Source organism: Tupaia chinensis, unplaced genomic scaffold (assembly GCF_000334495.1).
Source record: "Tupaia chinensis unplaced genomic scaffold, TupChi_1.0 Scaffold000606_1, whole genome shotgun sequence".
Lineage (NCBI taxonomy): Eukaryota > Metazoa > Chordata > Mammalia > Scandentia > Tupaiidae > Tupaia > Tupaia belangeri.
Window position 1 is genome coordinate 2235886 of NW_006160124.1, and position 25911 is coordinate 2261796.

The 25911-nt window shown below is 35.3% G+C and overlaps 1 pseudogene; it reads left to right on the forward strand.

Moving 5' to 3' along the window:
- The first annotated feature begins 275 nt into the window (after positions 1 to 275).
- The window catches only part of LOC114009713 (uncharacterized protein C8orf34-like), a 101114-nt pseudogene continuing 75478 nt past the window's right edge, over positions 276 to 25911 (forward strand).

The window sequence follows — 25911 nt, forward strand, 5'->3', positions numbered from 1 at the left end:
CTGTTAAAAATCTATGTATGAATCCATTTCTAATGTACTATACCTGAAAATAAATTAACTAAGAGTCAAGAAGAAACAATCTAACCAAACTTGATGTTTTTTTCTTCAAATCTCTACATACACCTTACTAACCCTTAATTGTTCATATATTCTCTCCTTCTTACCAAAAATCCTAGAGTATAGGACTTGTATATAAGTCATCTTAAATATTAATGTATTTTCTTGGTAGGTATTTATTGATTTAAATATAAGGCAAGTTATATGTTAAAGAGAAAATGGAGCAGGGGAATATAGAAGTTTGGGACATAAATATTATAGGAGAACAACAGCAGTGCTTAGGTTCCTTGAGAGGTGATAGATCTGATGCAGAGAATGATGCCATGAGTATCACAAATTATGGAAACTTAAGTGCTGACAGGAAGGAGTTGGAAGCTGAGAAGTATGAATAAATACATTAATTTCATCCACAGGAGAACTGACTTCAATGTCTTATGTTTTTTCATAGGAGTTATGTGATATTGCCTGTAAACATTACAACAATGATATCTGGGAGAAAATCTTCTCTATTTAATATAATTAGGGTTGCTCTGAAGAAATGACAGAAGACAAAAATAGTCCATGACTATGAACCCATCTGTCAATTAACAAAAAAACATGGATGACTGATCTCTCAGACTGTCAGATAGTAAGCTAAGCCATTCCGCCGGGCGCCCCGCGCGGCTTCCGCCAACGGTTTTAGATCTTAACTCAAGTGGAAAAGCAGTCAGAAGATGTAATACAATCTCTTGCATTCAGTATGAGTTCTTCTCATATACAGATAGTCAAAATCCTTTGGATCCTTGACTATTTCATATCCAATTATGACAAAATATCTCCCCTGAAAGTAACAGAGAATTGTTATTTTTACTTTGAGAAAATGTGTGGTATATTTATACTTAATGGAGAACAAAAATATAAATAGTAGAGGATACAATATAGGTTGGTAAATGTGAAAATTTAACAGTATGCTTTATCAGCAAAATCACCTTTTAGCAGAGAATCACAAGATCAGAATGTAGCCAAGATCCTAAAGATTTTCTCTGCCGATACTCTATAAATCGTTTGATAATGAAATGGAAGTTTCTTGAACTAAAATAATTATTTAAGGTGGAAGTGTAATGATTAAATCAGTCCTAAAACTCAAAACCAGATTTATAGTCCAGGTCTACCCATTTTTTTTTTTTTTTGAGAGGTTTTTCGCTATAGGGCGCATGCGCTCGCCAGACAGACAGAGAGAGACACAGAGACAGAAAGCGAGAAATCACCCCCCAGGGGGGATGGTCACGCCGCAATCCCTTCTCCTCCATTCTCCTCTTGGGATCTTGGGCGCGTACGCTCATGCGCCGGGCGTGAGTTTTAAGCCACTGGGTCCGGGACGCGAACCGCAGTCGACTACGTGGGAGTCCAGCGACATAGCCATTACGCTAACTGCTGGTTCCCCAGGTCTACCCATTTTTATATACTACAAATGTTGAGAAGAAAACATTGAAAAAATTTTTAAAAAGCAATTAGCCTCGTGGAGATCAAATGAAAAGGTAAAGCTAAAGTAGCCTGGTTAATAAAATGATAACAAGAAATGGGACCAGCAGATGTAATGGCTATGTCACTGGACTCCCATGTAGTCAACCATGGTTCGAGTCACGGACCTGGTGGCTTAAATTCACGCTGGAGACATGTGTGTGCATGCCCAAGAACCCGAGAGGAGAATGGAGGAGAAGGGATTGCGGCATGACCATCTCCCCTGGGGGGGTGATTTCTCACTTTTTTGTCTTTCTGTCTCTCTCTGTCTTATCTGGTGAGCACACATGCCCTATGGCAAAAACCTCTCTAAAAAAAGAAAAGAAAACAAGCAAAGGAAAAACAGAAGTGAGAGACAGTGATATGTAGAGAAATACACCAACCAGAATAAATTATGATATCCTGGGGAGAAATTGGTGAATGAGAGGGTATCAAAAGGATGTTACTGAAAGAATAATTCATATATTTATTCTGAAGGTGGCCTTCCCTAGCTTTATATTTGTTATACATTAGTTCAGTTTAGTTGCATACCTGAAACATCACTGGAGTATATTGAACTGTGTGATGGGAAAGTTACTACGGGACATGGCATAAAGAGTGAAGAAAAAGACCCCCTTTCAAGAGTTCAGGTTTACTTTCAGTGGTAAAGGCATTCCACGGCATGTTTGTTTCCCCATATGTAACCTTAGCTATATGGATTTAAGTGGAAAAAGAGAAGATTCTAATTTCAAAGTTAGAAAGCACTTCGAATCTTCATGAACTCTTCCCCTCTTTTTCTTCCTTTCTCCACTCTCTCTCTTTCTTTCTTCTCTTTTTTCCAACAACTGTGATTGGAATCCTATGGCAATTCATGCTACAGAATCTATACAAATCCCAGGGTTCATGAACTTGTTATTCTTGTTCTGGAGTGATTCTTACATTTCCTGTTCCTTTTTCTAAAGAGAGCAATTTAGAGGACTATTTTAGGATTACATGATTATTTTCCAAATATAAGAAAAACTCCTTGGGCCAGACAGTGATGGTTAAGTCGGTTGGGTCCCACATAGTCAACTATACAGTTGAGACCTGAACCCATTGACTTGAAAAACTGGCTGGGCACATGTGCATGCCTGCCTAGAACCCTTAAAATGGCGAGAAATGGAGATGAAAGGATTGCACTATAACATCCCCTCGGGGGGACAGAGTGCTTCTTCACTGTCTCTCTGTCTCTCTTCAGTGAAAGCATAAGCCTTTCTGGCATCATTTTTTAAAAAGTAAACTTATTAATTTCAGATCAATCTTGAATTCTCAGAGTAAGAAATTCTACTGAAGAAGGTAAGTCTTTTTTGACACTACTTTGTCAAAATGGTTTTTAATGTATGGCTTATAGACCATGAGCCTGGAGCTCATGATATATTTTGTAATGTATAGCTTATAGACCATGAGCCTGGAGCTCATGATATATATATATATATATATATATATATACTATAATTTTTGAAAGCAAAAATTTCTAGGCTAGGCCCTACATCTGTTAAGTCAGAGTCATTAAGGAAAAGTAGAACAATAACTATTTTAAGTGGTGGCAGCATGACTGGCATACACATGTGTCCTGGATCTTGGCAGGATGGAGAGCTGGTGGGAAAAAGGGTTCTGATGTGACCAGGTCCTGTTAGAAGGTTGTTTTTTGTTTCTCTCTTACTCTTTCTTTCTCTCATATACACACATATTCTCTGTTATTTAAATAAATTAATTGAACTCTTTAAAAATAGGTGTGCACTTGGAGGAACGGGGAGGAAGGTTATATACATAAACTAGTGGGTTTTGTTCTCACTAGCAAGCTGAACATAAGAATGGGAACCAATGAATAAATTCACAAGGTGAGGGTGCAAATAAGTTATGGGCATTAGGACAATTATAATATTAGGTAACTATTGTACAACTCAATCATGAGTTTTGGGTTCTGGAAAATGAAACTTAAGTGAATGACAGAAAATTGAATGTTATTCATTGGATACTTATTAATGAGCACATACTGTGTTTCAGGCAGTAGTATTAGCAAGAACAGATAAAGCTTTGATCTTTAAGGAACAGGAAAGGCAGAAAGATTCCCAAGACATGGGTTAGGCACGATCAAGCCAATGTATGTGCAGCAATCAATGCTAATGACCAGGTTATAGAGGATATCAATGATGATAATCCAAACACAGTCTACTTACTGTGTTCTTGGACTAGAATTCCCATTTCTTCACCATTTTGGGAATCTTCCTATTTTTTGAATAGAAAGTATTGTAAACTATAATACTAGTTTGTTTTATACTCTCTTTTTTATTTCATTTTCTTTTATACATTCAATCACATTATTTGGCTTACAAAACAGATATTTCAACAGGTGAACATCTCTCTCTAGTGCAGTTGATAAAACTATAAAACTATAAATTATCTTCAACAGATAAATACCACATTTATTGGTCCCATTAATGCTTTACCTCCCTATTTTTCTTCTACATGTCCTTCCTCAGATCCTCCTCTTTCACACACACTATATCTGGTATTTACATTTATATATTGTGTTTCTCTATCCTTTAGTCAATCAGTTTCAGTCATGGAGTACAGACACTCAGTATATATTAAGTGGAGACATACAATGTCTCTCCTTCATAGCCTGGCTTGCTTCATTCGGTAGTAAATCATCCATATTTATCCACTTCCTGTCAAAAGCCAGGGTTTTGTTGTTTTTTATGGATGAATAGTATTCCATAGAGTATATGTGCCACATTTTTTTTATCCATTCATCTGTTTGTGGGCATTTGGGTTGGTTCTATGACTTAGCAATTGTGAATAGTGCTACAATAAACATCAATGTGCAAGTACTTTTCTGATGAAATATTCTTCTGTCCTTTGGTAGATACCAAGGAGTGGGATTGCTGGATCATGTGGTAGTTCTATTTGTAGATTTTTGAGGAATCTCCGAATAGTTCTCCACAGTGGCTGGACCAATTTATATTCCCACCAGCAGTGTAAGAGTTCCCCTTTCACCACACCTCTGCCTGCACTTTATGTTTTTTTGTTTTTTTTAATCTTAGTCATTCTGACTGGGGTTAGGTGATATCTCATGGTTGTTTTGATCTGCATTTCCCTTGCAATGAGGGATGTTGAGCATTTCTTCATATGCCTTTTAACTATTCCTATGTCATCTTTAGAGAGTGTTTTTTTTTTCAACTCATTCTTCCATCTTTTAATAGAATTGATTGTCTTTTTTCGGAACAGCTGCTTGAGATTCTTGCAAATTCGGGTTATCAGTCCCTTGTCTGACACATAGTTTACAAAAATATTTTACCATTCTGAGGGCTGCCGATTCACACTAATTACTTTGTCTTTTGCCATGCAGAAACTTCTTAGTCTGATGCAATCCCACTCGTCTATTTTGGGGATTACTGTTTTACACTTTCAGCTGTGTTTTCTCATAGGTATCCCTAACCTCCTTGGATATATCGTGAAAAAATAAAATGAAGGATGGAAAAAGTTGAAAATACTTGAATTAATCCATAATTATATTTTTACTAGCTTTTTGGACTTAGTGAAAGGTTTAACTTTATTGAGTCTCAGTTTTCTTCATCCTAAAATGGAACTATTCTGACTTCACATGTTTTGTAAAAGAATTAAATGATCTACTACAAGTGAAAATATGTTTTAAAATTAAGCCTTATATTAGTGGCTTAGAAAATGGTGATAGAGGCCCAGCAGGTGGTGTGGTGGTTAAGGAGCTGAATTCCCACCTGGACAACAATGGTTCAAGTCCCAAACCTAGTAGTTTAAAAAGCAAGCAGGCATGTGTGCCAAAACTCCTGAGAAGAGAATGGCAGAGAAAGAATTGTGGAGCGACCATTCTCTTTGGGAAGAGGGGTGATTTTTCATTTTCTGTCTGTCTCTCTCTGATGAACACATGTACACTATAGCAAAAAAATTAATAATAATAATAGGCACTTGAAAATTTTCCCCAACTGGTAGAGAGTGGGTTGTAAAGGGTGAGTGTGAGATGCAAAGGGAGAAAACATTCAACAGACAAAAGAATGTAAAGTTCTCTGATAAAGGTACACTTGTGTGTGTGTGTGTGTGTGTTTGTATTACAACATGATGAGGACTTCATGTAAAATGTGAAATTAACTTGGAAAAAAGTTCCCAAATGAAATATGTAAAAATAATATACAAATGCATTTTTATAAATGTATTTCCTATGTTAAAGTGTATATTTACTTATTGCCAAGTATATTGACAATAACATTCACATTTTAGGTTCCCATTTACTATATATTGGTTGCATGAAATGAACATTTGGATTCTCACAATGAAGAACTTGCAAAGACATTTCATTTCCAAAAAACCACACACACATAAAGTCACCAATTATGACATTTACCACATTTCCCTATATAATTAATGTGTTACAGATGTCACATGATAAAATTTTTAACCAATAGCCATGTTTTAAAGAGTATGCCATCCAATACAATACCAAAAAAAAGCAAATTAAATTTCCCTCTTATCCAGAGCTGAAGACCTCTTACAAAGGGCAATCAATGCTATTAGTAGTTTTTTAATATAACATTCAGAACTCTTCTGTGTATTTAATGCATAGTGACTGGATATGGTTTAGCATTTCTTTTCAAGATTCCCTCCTATTGAATTAAGTTGATCTAGAAACATTGAAGTGGAAAAAAATCTATGTATAAAGTTAGTCAATTGCTTTCAACTGTTAAAAATACATTTTTGAGAATATAAGAAAAATGTAACTTACTACAACTTATGAGAGAGAAAGAAAAATGAAAAGTTGATAAAGTAACAGGAATCTCCTGCATTTTATCTTGTATCTGATTAAATACATCCACCTGGGGGGGAGAAAAACGTAATTTTCAGAATTTCTGAGTGTTAACACTTAGATATAATCTTGATTGTAATGCAATTTAATCACAAAACAGTGTGTTACATTTATTACTGAAAAATTATTATCCCATAGTGAGAATGTGTCTGATAGTTGGGTATTTGATGGACCCTGGTGATTGTGTCCTCTGGCTGTATACTCAGACATATATTTTACATGGGTGGACAGCCACGTGTAGATGTGAATTCAGATGAAGACCCATGTCACAGTATAAGAAATTCAAATACATTTGAATTTGTTTTCTATTCAGAGAGACTTATTTTAAAGTCGGCACAAAAATAGGTTAAAGATACTAGGCCAGTTAGTCTTAGAGCAAAAGTTAATCTACTGGTATTCTTCAATGTACTCAAATCATTAATTTGATTGTTTAAAAAACTATTTTATATATCTTATACATATAATGTGAATAAAAGTCAAAGTTGAAGTCTTCAAAATCCCTGAATTGCTCCTGAGAGGCGTAGTTTTCCAGTAATTTGGTTTGAAAACAACATGCTTTCTTAATGTGGTGTAGAATTTCCTACCATTATCCAAGTTTCTAAAAATTCTATTGCTATTAGTTTTAAATGTATTCAACTCAGAGTAATGTGGATTCTCTGTAACTTCTCATCCTATAAATAGTTTAAAAATAAATCTAACAATTAGAATGAATTAATTCCATATCAAATAATTGGATGAGGATATGACCTTTTCTTTTATTTGCAGCAATGTGATCAAGTTTAGCATGCCTCTGTCATACCTAGTCTTAGCAAATATTACTGTATTATTTCTACAGAGACATGTCCACATTATTATATTAAAAACAGACATAATCAGACAACTATGACTAAGACATTAAATTATGCTTCCTTATCTTTATTCAGTTATTCAGTTAGGGATAATTAGATACTATTATAAAAGTCAAGAGCAGAGCCAGCAGGTTGTGTAGAGGTTGAGGCACTGGACTCCCACATGATTAATTGCAATTCGAGTCCCAGACCCAGTGATTTGAAACTCACATGGGGCATATAGGCGTGCCAAATCCAAAATCCCAGAGGAGAATGGAGGAGAAGGGATTGTGGTGTAGCCATACCTCTGGTGGGTGATTTCTTACCTTCTTTCTCTCTAACTCTGTTTCTCCAGCAAGTGCACATCCCCTGTAGCAAAAATCTTTCCAAAAAAAATTGAGAGCATATATTCATAGTGCTTAATATAATGAAACATCAGGGAGACCACTTCAGAAACATTCTGGGTATTACATGGAAACACAGTCTAGGCACCCTGGACAAAATCAGGGAAGATACAGTGCAATATATCATTCCTCTGGGACTAAATATAGGTATTTATGCATGTTTTAAGGTGTTAGCTGTCATTAAAACTCACTTCTTTTCAGGTACAGTTACAACTGTGTCATGTACAGTATTAGAGGGAGGAGAAAGGCTTTTGTGATTCATACACTCTATATAAAATAGCCTTCTTGCTGACTGCATGGTTGAAAGCTTACTCTCTCAGGATGCATGAAAAGTACTCTTAGAATATGCAAGGTTCATGAGCATAATATATGCCTCTATTGGAGTTATGATTTGAAAAATAAATTTAGTTGCTGATGGTTATTATATCTTCAAACTTGTTTGTCATTTCAATCTGTTACTTTATGATAACGAGATCCTAAGAATGTTGTAAACCTTAAGTGATGAAACCTAGTAAATGTCTTCATATTCTTGGTTAAAGATTGTCATGGATGTGTGGAAGTTATAAATAGTACTTTAAAAATACAATAAACATTTTAACTCAATTAAAAGAAAAGAAGTGTTAGGCACTTTTTGATTCAACCTAAATTCTATTGTAAATAACATTTCAAAAAGGGTTGAAATAACAGATTATATTCTTCCTTATAATACTTAATTTATTAACATTACATTTGAGGAGTTCAGCTATTAAAGAGATCTTTCTTATCACTTTTACCTGGGAAAATTTCTATGTGGCATCTTAGAGTACCTACATATACATATGATAGTTTAAAAGAAAACTTTAAAAATATTGTCAAGTAATTCTGAATTCCAGACAGCTCCTACTGACAGTTGGTACAGCCTGGATTTAAGTGGTTCAAGATTCAGTATAAAGAAAAATGAAAAAGCATGTCTATAAATATGTAAATCACTGTGGGAACCAATTAATGCTATTCACTGACCAAACTATTCCTTCTTTGTCTCTTGGATAAATCAGGGCCAAGATCCACCACAAAGAGATGTACAGACCCTTCTTCCCCGGGTTTACATGTAGCTCAACATCTTGTATCAGTTGGCACATGGAAACCTCAACAGAAAGACCCTGAAACATCGCTTTGTACATGTAAATTAATACAGTACATCCTAGTCCCTCTCTGAGAATTGTCCCAGGACTTACATTAGTTTCCACAGTAACACATATTGGGGGACAGTGTAAGAGACGTCTACAGAACTCAGTGTGAGGTATGAAAAAAAAAAACCGAACAATGAACATTTTGGAATTGCAGTTTATAATTAAACTCTGTCACTTTCTTCAGTATTAATGTTTTGAATTCTCATAATAGCACTCTAAGCTATACTGCTTTTCAGAAATATTAACTTTTAAATCATGAATTTAACACAGATATATAATTTGAGATATATTAAATATTTTCAATGTGTGTTTGTGTACATGTATTGTTTGCATAAGTAACTATCATTTTTTGAATTTTTATATATTTGCCTATACATTTTTGATGTCCAAATCACTTTTCATGTGTTGTCATTGATATTCTTATTTAATATTATAGGACTGGAGGAAAGGGTGATATATGTTAATTAACTTCCTCAACAACAACAAAATAAATAGCCAAAATAAAGAATAAAGCAAATGGTGAAATAGATTATATATATCAATTAACATAAATTATAACTCAAAATAATAAAGCCAGAACAGAACTAAGAGTAAAATAGAAATAAAAGAACTAGAGTCTAATAACAAGCCTGAGTTTCAGTACATTTAGCCCATCAAAATATAAATGTGAACTTAGTCTGAACAGTCTTCAGACCACTAGACTCCTTTTCCTAACATTAAACATATTCTTTTACTAGTTCTTTTTATGCCAAGTCACTTAGATGCATATTAAGTTTTTTAATAGTCACTTTGGATTTGTTTAAGATGTATTAATAATGGAAGGAGAGAAAGAAAGAAGAAAGAAAGGGGGAGACTGAGAGAAAGAGTGAAAGAGAACCTGGCAGAATATTCCACAATTTCTCAAACTCTTATGTCTTAAATTGTGTCACTTTAGGTTGTGGTTGTGTTCTGACTCTTAATTCTTTAACTGAAAGATCAGTTGTTGGAAAAATTTTAAGAGAAAAAATAAATAGAAAAAGTGAAAGAAAGAAAGTCATGACAAAGAAACAGAGATAAGAGACCTAAAAGCATCTTTTATGCCTGGAATATTGTTATTCTCATGGCACCCTTCTTAATTGGTGAATCAGTCAAGTATTATCAATTAAGTTAGATTTCTGTTAGTTGTGCTTAAAAGAGTCTGGGTTATTAATTGAGAGTAATTGAGAGTTAATGAGTTTAATCAGAAATGATATAAACAGTATATTGGAATATTTAAAACTATAAGACCTACAGCCAGGAAGTTGGGTGGAAGATACAAAGGCAAGGAAAACTTTTGCAGCAATAACAGTAAATAGTGTCATTGGATAGACTAAAGCATTGGTTTCTAGGGAATAAAAGTGACAGAATTTAATGCACAATTGTTTGGGGAATCATTGGAAAAAGAGAAGAAGAAATCTAACATAACCTTCAGAAAAATCTTGTTTTCAAAGTTTGATTTATGATAATGCCATCTTATAAGATGAGGAGTAAGAAGAGGAATAATAGTTTGAACATAAATAATAATAGGTCATTTTCAGGCCCAGTAGATGGTGTAGTGGTTATGTCGCTGGACTTCCACATGGCTAACCGCAATTTGAGTCCTGGATCCAGTGTCTTGAAACTCAAGCAGAGTGTGTGTGTATGTGCATGCATGCCCAAGATGCCAGGAAGAGAATGGAGGAGAGGGGATTGTAGTGTGGCCATCCCCTCAGGTGGTGATTTTTCACTTTCTCTCTCATTGTCTCTCTCTTTCTCTCTCCACTGAGAATGCATGAGCCTTAAGGCAAAAAACTCTTTAAAAAACTATTTCCATGACATGTTGATTTTGAGGTATCTGTGGTCTGGTCAAGGGAATATACAATAGGTACTTAAGATATATTTAAAGGTCAGTAGAAAGAAGTATGTGACTTTTTGTTTTTTTGAGAGGTTTTTGCTACAGGGCACGTGCGCTTGCCACAAAGACAGAGACAGAGAGATGGTCCCGAAGTATGTGATTTTTTTAAAAGTAGATTAGAAGACATCATATAGAGTAGGTAACATATACTCAGTAGTGAAAAGTCCAACATCAGAAAAAAAATTACTAAATGCAACAGAATTATGATTATGAGAAATAACGATGCTACATTATTGAGAAAAAGAGTCCACATAATCTATGATATAGCAAAGCAAAAGCTATACTTACAGGAAAAATCTGGAAAATAACATTAAAAGGTAAATTTGTCAGTATCATGAATCTACTTTGCGAACATTTTTTTTATTTCTACTCCTGTTACATTATAATTTGCCTTTTTCTCAGCATTCATAAATTTATTCAACAGAAGAGACTCCCAAGCTATTTTTTCTGTTTAACCACATGTAATATATTAGCATTTATAAAGTTTCGCCTATTAAATTCAGACACATCAACTCTTAGCTATTCTTTCCAAATTATAGTATCCTAATTATTTTAGTGTATCTTCATAAAAACCCTTTCCAGTTCTTTGATCATTCTAATTGGGCCTTTAAACACTTTCTTTTGCTTTATTACAGCTTTGTTGAAGTAGAGTAGCCCCTCATCTTACAACCCATATTTGCTCTTCAGAAGGCAGAGTTTGTGCCTTGTAAGTCTTTTCTACCTAGGTAATAACAGAGTGTCACCACTAAACAGTGTTCATTGAGTGTTGTTTACATAAGCAAATAAGCACTTAGTTCCTAATGGAATTTCTGATCATGCCAGCCCATAATGGCTTTTGGGATCCCATTCTCTTATTTTGGTCTAATGTTGTCAAGAAACTGTCCAGAAGTATATTTTTAGCCTTACTGTATACCAATGTCTGCCAATTTGTGACCCATAGGCCAAATCTGGACAGCTTGTTTTTATTAGTAACTATTTATTAAAAAACTGTCATGGTCATTAACATATTTGCAGTGACTACTTTCATACTATAATGGCAGAATGGAGAAGCTGCAACAAAGATTATATGTCCACAAAGCCTGAACCACTGGATCTATGTCATAAATGCTAGCTAGAGTTTCTCATGTGTGTGTTTTCAGTATGATTTTTCTCTACATACATAAAGTAGATATTTGCCCATATAAGTATATTTCTTCTAGTTCTCTGCTCATAACATAGTGAAATGCTTCACACTTGAAGTCCACTTATAATCCAAAAGAAATGATGTCATCCTCAAACCTATCTTCAGAAAGGGAAAAAAAAAGAAAAGAACTGAATATCTCTTTTAAAGATCATTAATGGAAATCCTGGATAACTGTCATTCAAGTAAGAATGCATAGGGACATCTTCTATCAGCAATTATAAAATATTAAACATGTATACAATGATCTCATCACCTATCATTTTATTTATTTCTCACAAAATTCCTATGGTTTCAAAATTATTATTACTCTTGCATTCAGCTCCAGATAGTTTATTTTATTTTCTTAATTTTATTTCATCTTATTACTAGAGGGAACATGCATTCACTAGAGAGAAAAATGGAGAGAAAGCACGCTCAAATGAGTCACACCACAATCTTTTGTCCTCCATTTCTTCATCACATCAGTCATGATTTTGGGTATGCACACATATGCACCAGGTGTTTTTTAAGCCACCAGGCCAAGATTGGAGCTGCATGTAGCCTGGTAGATCCGGTTCCTTATGCACAGGGCTAAAAAGCTGAATGGCAGTGCTAGTCCCAGTTTTATTTTAAACAATATGTTTGTTCTCCTGCCTCCAGGGGGATTTTTTTAAAAAAGAAAATAAAAAGCAGGACTCCAGTTGGCATAATAAGTTAAATATTGTCTTTATTTCATTTCAGCAAATATTATAAGATCACTTTATTATAACTAATAGGCTAATTTTTATTTTTCTGTGTACTCTATCAGAGATAATAACCAGTTTCTTGGTGTATATGCTTGTAATTCTCTGTAACTTTTAAACATCTGCAAAACACCCGATTCTCACTGTCTCCAGGCCTTGCACTAGCTCTTATTTGTCCATGACTTTAATCTTATGATTAAAACAACAACGTGAAATTTGAATTCAAAGACATTCTACCCTCCTTTGCTTTGAGACTTTTTTAAATGTCTAATTTGCCTCCTGCTGCTAAAAATGAAGTTTGCCAAGAAGAAAAATTTTCAAGGCAATAATCAAAGGTGAATGTAGGCAGTAGGGGAGGAAACATAATAACTAAAATACAGGTATGGGTTTAGTCTTTCTTTCAGAGAATATAAATGAATGCTAAATGCTCTTATTTTTCTTTTATTGAAAAGCAATACTTAATACTTTTCTTCTTTATAATGTGCTCGTGATTTTTCTAAATAAATTGATGTTTGCTAGAAATAATGTGTTGCTATTGACTCTCACATGGAAATGAATCAATCTGTGTGTGTATGTGTTTTCTGTTTAGAAATAAAAGACACTTCATTGAAAAGGCTTTTTGATCTTCACCTCCTAACATGTGAAATAAACCCAGAGTTCTCTGGCATGCCAGGTGGTAGAAAAAAAGATTAAAGCACTGTAAGAATGTCTGCTGATTTGAGACTCACAGTATAATCCAAACTCTTTAGTGGGTAGTTGGGCGCCTTGAAAATGTTAAACTGTAAGAAGTTTATTCAGTTATATTAAACCCCTTTGGACTAACTAAAGAGATCTTGGTTGCATTTCTGAGAGTTCAACACTGGGGAAATGTAAAATGCTTTGAACACATGGTTGAGTTGGTTAGTTGTAAAAGCCACTTGTGCATGGGGTTTTAGCCCAGTGTCATTCCCTGAACAATATGGTCTACAGGAGCCATATAATAAATGAATTCTCTGTCCGCTTGTTCTGCTTCCTCTCCTTACATTTTAATTTCTTTCAGGGGAGAAAAAACCTGTTCCATATGTCTGGTTAATGCTACTTTGGAGGCATTCACATAGAGATAATAGGCACAGTTTCTTGGTCTATCCCCTTAGAAGTTTCAGTAACATCTAAACATCTGCAAAACACCCCTTTCTCACTGTCTCCAGACCCCACATTAGGTCTTATTTGTCCACATCTTTAATCTCATGATTAAAACAGCAATGTGATTGAAAATTGAATTCAAAGACATTCTTCCCCGATTCCCTCTGTCCTGGTGGTGTGTACTTCCTTGCTGTCTCTTCAGAGTACAAAGCACAATAATTAAACACATGGTTCCTCAGGATAGTTACAGTGTGTTGACAAAAATAAGAACCAAATGGAATGGCCTCAATATTTTGGAGAATGTATATTTCAGTGTAGGAAGAAACCTAAGTCACTGGAAACTGCATTTGTTACAAATGAATTGGGCCAGTTCTTACGGTATGATGTCACAAAAGGAAAAATGATATTTTCTATTGTTTCACATCAACTGTTGTTCTAATTGCAACTTTCCCTATTGAGAAGAGTACCATTGTGAAAAGAGGAATTTAAACAACAGTGAGATTGCAACCTAGAATAACCCTCAGTATGACATTTTAATGGAAGTTCAACCAATAGATCACAAACCTTGTGAGTATTGGTGCTAAGGACTGTCACTCATTGTTATATGCATTCTATTGTTGATTCATTAACATCAATGAACAATCAGCATTACTACAACTCATATCTCAACAGAGCTTATCTAACACATGTATTTTCCCCAAAAGACACATGCACTTAGGGACACTAGACAGCATTTCAACACCACTCTTGCAGTCCATTTTAAAGAGCAAAATCAGCAAAAAAACGCAAAAGTGTGAGAAACACAACATTAAATAGATCCAGAAAAGACCCTTGTCTATAGTATCAGAGCTAAAATCAGAAAGTGGAATGTCTGCTTGTCTGATGTCATCACGTCACATGTCGAACATTTGTGTTTGGCAATTCAATATATATATTCAATTTTTGCCAGAGGGCATATGTGCTTGCAGGAGACAGAGAGAGAGGAAAGGAAAGTGAGAAAGAACTTTCCATGTGGAGTGGACACTCTGCAATTCCAACTCCTCCATTTCTCCCTCCTTTGGGGATTTTTGGCACATACACACACACACATGCACCCAGCATTTCTCATGTCCACAGGTCTGAAACTCAAACTGTGTAGCTGGCCATATGGGATCCAGCTAATCCATGCTATGGGCTGGGCCAGCAACTCATTTTTTTTTTCACTCTACACATGCTCACAAATAACTGTGAAAAATGTGAATATTGATTTTGAGGTTGCAAGTGACTTTTAGCAAGTAGGCAAATTTCCAGATACAGAGTTCATAAATACTCAGGATCAACTGCATAAGGAAGGTTGTTAACTTATTTTTATATGAATATTTATATTCCTTATTATACATGAAGTGATTTTAGGGGATTTTGGATTAAATAATAAAACAGTAAATTAGAAAAAAAAACATAGTAAAAATATAGGAGACAAAAGAAAAGAGATGAAGTAGAATATTAAATAGATTCATACCATAGGATTCCATGGAGCTGTTAAAACCAGGTCTTAGATTTGTCTCTGAGGTTTTAAGCATGGCATATAGAAGATTTAAGGGTCCAGCACAGGCCCAGCTGTGGGGGACAGGGAAGGGACACTGAGACATGATTTTGGAGACCATGTGAGAAGACTACAGGTTTGCAGTCTGGGTCTGTCTCTACATGTCTCAACATGATCCCAGCAGACTGCAAGGCTGGTAGGTAGATTATAATGTGAGAAATCTCTCAAGTCTCTCTTTCTCTCTCCTACTCTCTTAGAAAATGAATAGGTAAACTTAAAAAAAAAAAAGGAAGGCCAACACTGATATTAAAAAGATGAATAAAAAAGACCATCTAAATGAAACCAATGGCACTAAAAGAGAACTGTTTACTTCCTCATTATGTAATTTTCTGACATAAGCAAGATAAAATTTTATTATAAAATTTTCTCAAACAAATGAGAGCATTACATTAGAACTTCAAGAGGACATTCTGCATCTCAATTATTTATAAAATTTACTACATTAATAATGTCTAAAGTGAAAACTAGTGCTACAGGTCCTGATTATTTCATCTTAAATAAAATATAATTCACAAAATCATGACTAAATCAAAACTTCATCAAGTTTTTGTAATCGGACCTAATAGTTTATTGTTGTTTTTGTTTTTTGCTTTTTGTTTTTTGCCTTAGATTTAAAAAATATATATATTCTTTATTATTATTATTATTTTTTAATTTTTCAATGTGACCAGAGAGAGAGAAAGTGAGAGAGCAAGCTGCCAGGTCTGGGACTCGAGCTATGGTCAGCCATGTGGGAGTACAGTGCTTTAACCACTGCACCATCTGCTAGCCCCCATTTGTTTTAGATTTTTGTCATGGGACAAAAACTGAAATAGACAGAGAGAGCTGTAGAGAGGGAAAGTGAGAAATCACTCCCAGAGGGGATGGCCATGCTATAATCCCTTTTCCTTCATCTACCTCTCGAGATTTTGGGCAAGCATGCACACACACCCAGTGTGATTTTCTTTCTTTCTTTCCTTCTATATTTTTTTAGAATTATTTGATTTAACTGTCTTTCATTCATCCTCTTTCTTTATTTAAATTTGACCAGAGAGGGACAGAGTGAGAGAAAGTGAGAAAGCAAACTGCCAGGTCCAGGACTCAAACCACAGTTGGCCATCTGGGAGTACAATACCCTTAACCATCACACCACCTGCTGGCCCCCCAGTGTGATTTCAGACCAGCAGATCCAGGGCTTGAGCCATGGTTGGCCATGTAGGAATCTAGCACTTTCTATGCCATCTACTGGCACCACTATGCCATCTACTGGCCCCTTGGCCTAATAGTAAGATATCCCAGGTATAAAAAGCATGGAGGATGAGCTAAAAATGAAAAGTTGCTGGAGTAGACTCACACCTGCTTTTTGTTTTTTTCTGAGAGAGATTTTTGCTATAGAGCACTTGTGCTTGACAAAGAGTAAGAAAGCTAGAAATTATCCCCTTGGAGGAATGACCAAACTGCAATCCCTTCTCCATTCTCCTCCTGGGATTTTGGGCATGCATGCACACATACCCAGCATGAGTTTCATGCTGCTGGGTCCTGTGTCCGAAACTCAAGCCATGGTCAGCCATGTGGGAGTCTAGTGTCCCAACCATTACACCACCCATTGGCCTCCACACCTGCTCTTGAGAGTATGTTGTCCCTTCAGATTCTGCATTCAGATGTCATACTGACAGCCATGAAGAGACCCTGTAGGGCCCACATTTACCCAGAGAAATCAGCAAATGATCAGGATTTTTCTCTGAAAAAATACTTTTTAAACATTCACCAGCCTAACCCAGACCAACATTCACAGTTTAATATCTTGTTTGTATTAAATATATCCTTTCTTAAAAATAATAAATTGTTAAGATTCATAATGTGTATCTTAATCTTTCAATATGTGCATGTAGTAGCTCAGGATCCAGTAGTCTCAACGCCACCGACATTCTTTGTTACCAGTCATTAAATTTAGGTTCCCATTTCTACTTTCAGAAAAAATATATTTTATTCTATATAGAGTGTTGAAAAATGTTAAAATCTTTGAGTTCCTGAGTCACTATTAGCTTTATGAAATTCTACTGATAGACTGAGGACAAAAAAAGTCCTTATTCTTTTTTTAACTATTCGTGACCTAATTATTACCACTTATATCATTGCTTTGTCATACAGGGCTGATACTTATTCATAGTAGCTATCTCAAACTATTCCTAAAAGTATCAAAAGAGAAAGGGAAGCCTATAAAATATCATGCTGCATGCACTTGCCCTCACTCTGGGGGATGCTATGCTTTCTCACTTTCTCTTTATTTAAAAAGAATAATTATTTATTTTATTTTATTTATTATCATTATTATTTTTCAATATGACCAGTGAGAGGTAGAGAGAAAGAAAGGGAATATAAGAGAGTAAGCGACCAAGTCCAGGACTCAAACCGTGATCAACCATTTTGGAGTCCAATGCCTTAATCATCACACCACCCACCAGTCACATATCTCTTTCTCTCCTCTCTCTTTCTCTCCTCTCTCTTTCCTTTGCCAATGATCATGCACACCCTATAGCATACTTTAAAAAAGTTATTAAACGTATGGATTTGTTTCTCTCATTTCTGCAACCAGGGCATTATCCATTGGAGAAAAGAACACTATTTATTATAATACTGACTATCTTCTTGCTCTTGACAGTCATTTTTGTTTTTAAAGGAATAGATCTAATTGAGGGTGTAATTGAAACATAACATTATTAAAATATAATTAATGGTTTGCATAGAAAAGTAGATATTTTAAGGCCATTAGATAAGTTTCAATCTCTTTAATAGATGTGTTAATTAAATATTTATTTAAATAGAGTCCTATTCAGGGGCGAGCAAGTGGCATGGTGGTTAAGGTGCTGGACTCCCACATAGCCAATGATGGTTCAAATCCTGGACCTAGCAGCTTGAAAATCACACCAGATGCATGTGTGTGCATGCTCAAATCTTGAGAGGAGACTGGAACAGAAGAGACTGGGGCACAGTAATCTCCCCTGGGGAATGATTTCTAGCTTTCCTTATCTCTCTCTCTTCTGTCTTGGGCAAGCACATGCATTCTATGGAAAAAAGCTAAAATAAAACAATACGTAAGTAAAGTCCTATTAATATATTGGCATATTAGGAAGTTTTGTCTGATTTTTTTGTTTTTGGACAAAGTTAGCAATAAAGTCTAACCTTCTTCTTTCTCTGAAATTCCTTGACAGTAAATGGTTGGTAAATGCACATTCAAATCAACGTAGGTAATTAATATTTAAGAAGTTGGTCAGACTATTAAAATGGAAATTTTAATGTAAATACTGGCAACCTCAAATATAAGTCATTTCAATTGATTTTATTTCATTTTAAGCCATTTTTCTATGTTATTTCATTTTAATTTTTATTGTTATATTTGGCTGTCCTTAAAGTATATTATATGAGAACTTTCTCTAAAAATGAATTGCAGATTTATTTTGACTTTACACTTTGTTTTGGACATCAAAACTATAAAAAAGATAATGACATTGTTATTTAATCCTAGCATTATTGCCTCAAGGTGCTGCAGTGATATGCACCATGTAGCAGATGACATTGATCTTTTTTCTTTATATCTTTACTTCCAAACATACCAGTAGAGGCAGGAAAGTGTGCTATAAATGCCACAGATCTGGAGGTCACTAGCTACCAGTCCCTCTCTGGCATCAACCACCTGGTTATACCTTGTTTCCTTGGTTGAAAATGATGGAACTAACTGAATGCCTGCTAAATTTCTTTTTTTGATTCTTCTTGTTGAATGTTTTTAGTCTAAATAAAATCTAGATATGGTTATTGTAGCCACTCATTACTTCTCAACTCTTCTTATTCTCAGTCTACAAGAGTATGTATGTATGTGTGTGAGTTTAAATAACAGAACATTTTCAAATCAAAACCTAAAAATGTGTGTGTGTGTGTGTGTGTGTGTGTAGAAAATTATATGTATGTTATTTATATACACATTTAATATATATTACATTTATTTAATAAATGAACATAAAAAATGCTTGACAGTTGGCTTTGGTTCATGGCAAAATGAAAAGGTTACTTCTAGTACTAAAAACAGTTTCTTTAATTTTTTTTTTTAGAGTTTTTTGCTCTAGGGTACATGTGCTCTCTGGAGAGACAGAGACAGAGAGACAGAAAGTGAGAAATCACCCCTGAGGGAAAATGGCCACACTACAATCCCTTTCCCTCATTCTCCTCTCAGGATTTTGGGCACACATGCACAAGTGGCCAGTGTGAGTTTCAAGCTACCAGGTCCAGGACTCAAACTGTAGTTGGCTATATGGGAGTCCAGCAATGTAACCATTATGCTATCTGCTGGTCCCAGGTTTTTCTTTTTAATGGAAATTCTGAAAAACTCAAACTTGTTGGATAAGAAGCACTACAATAACAAGAAGAATATGATAGATAACATAAAGTCCTAAGTAGTTTCCATTCATGCAATGAAAGAAAATATTAGAATGCATTTTAATAGCTCTACATATGGTAGTTCTGAAATAGTTGCCATAAAAAGATGATTTAAAAAAAATAAATTGGAGACAACTAGTTTTAACACAGATTTTTCCATACTTTAAATATGCTTACAAGTTAGCTATCTCTGTAGTTATAAAAATAAATAGAACCTTCTAACCAGACTTTAGCCTCAATTGTGAATATCATTTTTACCTGTGATAAAACGTTTTGAGAGACAGGACTTCCTCGTTAGCAACAGCAATACCTGAGAGGCATTTTGGGTGATTCATTGTACTGGGTCTGGTTCACCGTGCTTGAAGCTGAGAGCTCAGGATGCTAATCATTTCCGTTTTTTTCTGATTATGGTTTCCCAGTGATAAAGCGCAAGCCAATTTTCTGCTATTTCTATTTTTTTCTACATAAATGATTTATTTAGCACACGTTTACTGAACTATAATTTTTTTCTTTTATTCTTTCAGAGAAAGATTTTTTTCTATAGGGCACATGCGTGGGCTCACCAGAGACAGAGATCAACAGAGAGACAGAAAGTGAGCACATCCCCAGGGCGTGGGGGGCAGGTAGGATGACATGCCACAATCCTTTCCCCTCCATTCTCCTCTCAGGATTTTGGGCACACATGTACATGTGCCCTGTATGAGTCTCAAATCACTGGGGCCGGAGCTCAGACCATGGTCAACCAGCTAGGAGTCCAGTGCCTCAACCACTACGCTACCTGCTGGCCCTGAACTCTCTTTCTTACACGCAAACATCAAGAAAACCCTACTTCCAGCATTTATGGATTTATTATTGTTCATGGAGTTTGCATTCTAGAGGGAGGAGGCAAAGAACAGACCACAGGCAACTTGAATGTGATGAATGGTAGACGGACAATCCAGACTCAGTGACGTGATGACCATTTTCAGGATTTCTTTTGCTGGTGGATCAAGGCAAAGACCTAACGAAGAGGTGCCATGGAAGCTCCGAATGAATGTCAACAGGGAAACAGATATTTCTTTTCTTTTGTTTGTTTGTTTTGTTTTGTCAGAGGACAAATAAACTTAGGAGACAGAGAGCAGAGTCAAGAAGAGAGGGAGACAGAGAAAACACCACACAATGGAGGATGATCATGAGGCAATACCTTCTCTTCCATTGCTCCACCCTGTGAAGATTTTAGGCACACATGCCCAGTGAGTTTCTCAAGCCATTTGGCCAGGACTCAAAAGTATAGTCAGTCATTTGGTTCAAGTTTCATTATCCACTAGGCCGCAAGGCCATCCCAGGAAATGGCTTTTAAAGTTGATAAAGCATTTGAGGTAAAGCAAAATCTTTTGCAAAGAACCTAATTTTTTTAAAAGGTTTTTGCTATAGGGTGCTTGCACGCGCCAGAAAGACAGAGAGAGACAGAAAAACAGAAAGCGAGAAATCATCCCCTGGGATGATGGCCATGCCGCAATCCCTTCTCCTCCATTCTCGTCTGAGGATTTTGGGTAGTCACGCACATGTGCCTGGCTTCAGCTTAAGCCACTGAGTCTGGGACTTGAACCGAGGCTGACTACATGGGAGCCCAGTGACATAGTTCCTCTTCCTCTTTTTCTTTTTCTTTTTCTTTTTCTTTTTCTTTTTCTTTTTCTTTTTTTCTTTAGAATCTAAATTTTTAAAAAAAGCACTTAGCCTGTCTAAAGAACAGTTATGTCACCAATATTCTTGTGATGTGAGTTGAGGCCAAGAAGGTAGGTAAAGCAAGATCTGGTAAGGATTTATAAGTATAAAATATTTCATTGCATTTTAAACATTAAGAAAAGCCTATAAAGAGACCAGCAGATGGTATAGTGGTTATGTTGCTGGACTCCCACCTGGTTCACGTCCTGGATCCAGTGGCTTTAAAAACACACTGGGCACATGTGTGTGTGTGCCCAAGATCCCAGGAGGAAAATGGAGGAGAAGGGATTGTGGCATGACTATCCCCCCGTGGGGTGATTTTTCACTTTCCCTCTCATTTTCTCTGTCTCTCTCTCTCCCTGCCATGTACACATGCCCTAAGGCAAAATCTCTTAAAAGAAAAATAAAGGAAGAAAGAAAAGCCTATAGCGATATTTAAGTGAGTGCCTTATAATTTACATTTTCATAACAACCCACAGGGACCAGCAATTGGCGTAATGGCTATGTCATTGGATTCCCACGTAGTCGACTGTGGTTTGAGTCCCGGATCCAGTGGCTGCAACTCACACCAGGTGCGTGTGCATGCATGCCCAAGATCCCGAGAGGAGAATGGAGGAGAAGGGATTGTGGCGTGGCCATCCCCCCCACCCCCGGGGGGTGATTTCTTGCTTTCTGTCTCTCTGTCTCTCTCTGTCTGTCTGGCGAGTACACATGCCCTATAGCAATAACCTCTCCAAAAACAACGACAAGAAAAAAAAAACACCCCACAGACTCTCCTGTGGAAAACGGATTGACTTAGGAAGAAGACCTGCTAGGAAGTTTCTTTAGTTAACTAGGAAGGAATGATGCTGAAATAATAAAATTACTAAGATGAAGCTCAGATAAAATGATAGTTTTGGAGATTGATAATGGAGCTGAAGCAAAGTAGGAAGATTTGGAATATATTTTGAAGGTGAATTTGATGATACATGTTTGAATACTGAGGTCAAAAAGAGGTAGGGGAAAGGAAGAAGCGTAACTTTTAGATTTTGACTTTAGCAAATATGTGGTTGATGATGCTTTATATTGAGATGAGCAAGAGTGGAGAAGATTATGTTTGGGGATTCAGCTTTGACTATATTAACTTGGGTAGGTCCTATATATATATATATATACACACACATATATGTTCATGTGGCTATATCTGAACAGGAAGTATATATATAATCTATAGTTAAAATAAATTAGCATAAGGTTCATTTTTTTAAATAAGTGGACCTAAATGTACCAATCATTTTGATAAAATAGCACATATAAAGTTTACAAGCATAAGTCAACAATGTAGAACAGTGGTTAAGCCTTGTGCATAGGGACCCAGATCCCATATAGAAAATAACAGTTCAAGTCCTGGCCCTGGTGGCTTGAAAAACATGCCAAGTGTATGCATATGTATACCCAAAATCCTGATAGGATGAAGAAATAGAGGAAAAGGTAGTTTGCTATGATTATGCCCCTTTAGAAAAATTTTCTCTTTATTTCTCTTGAAAGTACACACATCCACTGGCAATTAAAAATATTATTATAAATATGTATATTTACTATGCAATCGTCTTACTTGTTTATTTTTTTAATGGGTAGATAAGATTGCATGTATTCTGTATAACATGTTTTGACACATAGATACATTGTGGACTGGCAACATCTAGCTAGTTGACATAAGCATTACTTCACCTAGTTCTTAATTTTGTGATGGAAACATTTCAAATCTGTTCATTTCTTTTTAAACCAACTTTTGAGCTCTTTATTATAAGGGTGGAAAAAAGAAAAAAAAGAGAGAAAGAAGGAGGTAAAGCATAATTCTAATTGGTGCCACTTATTTTAGAATAAAAACCGATGACTTCGTAGGAAACTCTAGCATGATGACTTGTTAGGAACCAAAAAAAAAGGAGCTGACTTTTGTTTAATGTCTGTTGTCTTGATATATACCAGGTAGTAATATATTTTGTTTCATTTAATCCTCAGGGAAGTTTTTTAATGCATGTGGATTTTCCAGCTTTATGAAGGAAAAAGCTAGGATCAGAGAGGATAAGAAGTTTGTTGAAGACACTCCATTTAGGACATGGGGGAATTGAATTTGAGATTCTAGGAGCTTGCCGCTCCAATAGTTTCTTCATATCTGATGTCCACAGTTTTGACTCACTTTTCTCTTTATGAGACTACTCTAAAAAATCAATTCATGACTCCGTGTTTTCTTCCCTTGAAAGAGAAGAAGAGAAAAACAATAATTAGTTTCATACAATTTTAATTAATTGAATGTGCAATTAATTTATTGTGAATAGGAGGGATATTTTCTTTTCTTTCTTTTTCTTTTTCTTTTTTTTCCCCATTGAGTGCTTATGCTCCCCAGAGAAATAGGGAGAGACAGAGGGAGAAAAAGTGAGAAATCACTCACTGGGGAGGATGGCTCAGTCACAATCCCTTCTCCTCCATTTACCTCCTGGGATTTTGGGCATGCACACACATGTACTCAGTGCAATTCTTAAGCCACTGATCTGGGACTCAAAGTGCAGTCGGCCTTGTGGGAGTCCAGTGTCTTAACCACCCTATTACCTGCTGACCTCGAAGGATATTTTTATTTAAAAAAATAACTGATGCAGAATTCATAAGAAAGTATTGTAATGAACTTAACAGAACCAGGTTTTCAGCATCAGTATGAAATGCCCTGCTGTTCTGATTTTATTTTCTTTACTGTCAATCAGGAGCAAGTTTCCGTTCCCTTAAAACAAAATCCTCTGCCATCTCCAGATGTATTTTTGGTTATGTTGGATAAATTGAATAATCAGCAAGTACTTGAGTGCCCATTTTGTGTCTAGTGACTCATATAATATATGTATGGTGCATACTATATAAATATTATTCTTTACCAAGCATTTATTTAGCAAGGGCAGCAACTTGCTTCCAACTTCTTAAACCTATTTTTCAGGACAGATCCTCTGATAGAGTTGGTATGCCTTGTAAAACCAACTATTTTAAACAAAATATTTAAACAGTTTCCTGAATATTGGCTTGATGTAGTTTCTTATCTTACCTTGGCTAAATATCGTAAAGTGAGTCGAGGTTGCTAGATTTGACCATGCTTGCACTTGAACTTTGGAACCACAGAAGAATGTTCTTTGAATACATTCTAGTGAAATATACATGAATAGATTATGTATTTGAAAGCTTTTGATATCAGTTTCTACCAATGGGAAACAAAACCTCAAAAACAATTTTATAACTTTATTATAATTTGGGATATAAATTTTGAAGCTTTTAAAATTCAGAATATTTCCTAGAATCAGTGTTTTTAGCGACCTACAGTTTTTCTTGAGCCTTGTCTCTGGGAAAAATACTTGTAGGTAAGGTTATACAAAATGATTTTGGGATAAATGGTTAAAATGAAAACACAGGGCATGGCAGTTTATACACACACACAGACACATATACCTATATATACCACATGTGAATATATACATATGTATACTCACATATGATCAGCTGATTTCAAGCCTTTTTTTAACTTATGACAAATTTGAATTAATTCTTGAATTAGATCATAAGATCATGTCAATATCTTCTTAAGGGAAAGTTTAAACTTAGAGAGAAATTTGGATCTGAGTGAAATACACCCCTCCTCCCACACACAGATATACCTGAGTACCTTGAGTCACTAGATAATGATCACCTCAATTCTCTATTTGTTCTCACTTAAATGTTCTAAGGAAGCATTGTTATTCTGTGAGCTTATACTTAGCCTCTTTGTGTTTACTCAAGACTAGAGCAAACCTTTAAGTGCCATTTCTTTAATTCAATAATATCTAACAGATTGCACTGATGCTACTTTAGTCATGAAAGTAAAATTGATACACTCCCCAAATACCAAAATGAGAAGTAACAATATACTTTCTTCTACCTAAAGGTTTATCGAGTATATTCTCTGACTTTTAAGCTTTTTATTTTGCATAACATTATCTACATCTACTGCATTTCAATTAAAGTCTTTAGTCAACAACTATTACATGTTTGCTAGGCTACTGGATGAAGGATTAGGTACAGGGCCCATTAGCAAATTTAACTGGTCCCCATTTTTATGGAACTTACAGTTTAATTACAGAGACAAAATAAAAATGAAAAGATAGTATATGTATATATTATTTGAAACTCTGATAAATGAAAAACAAATAATCAGATTGTTAGAAAAACTATTATTACTATTTAAGTTTGAGTAGTCCAAAATGCACTCTTTAAGATTATATTTAAATTAAGATCCCAAGGATGAAAACAATCCACTCATTTAAATATGTGTACGATGGGTGGTTGGAGAGAAGTGATTGGTGTAGAATAGTTCAGACAGAATTAACTATATAAGCAAAATCCCAAATAAGCAAAAAAAAAAAAAGAAATTAGTGTTTTTTTTTTTTTTTTTTTTTTTTTAGAATTTAT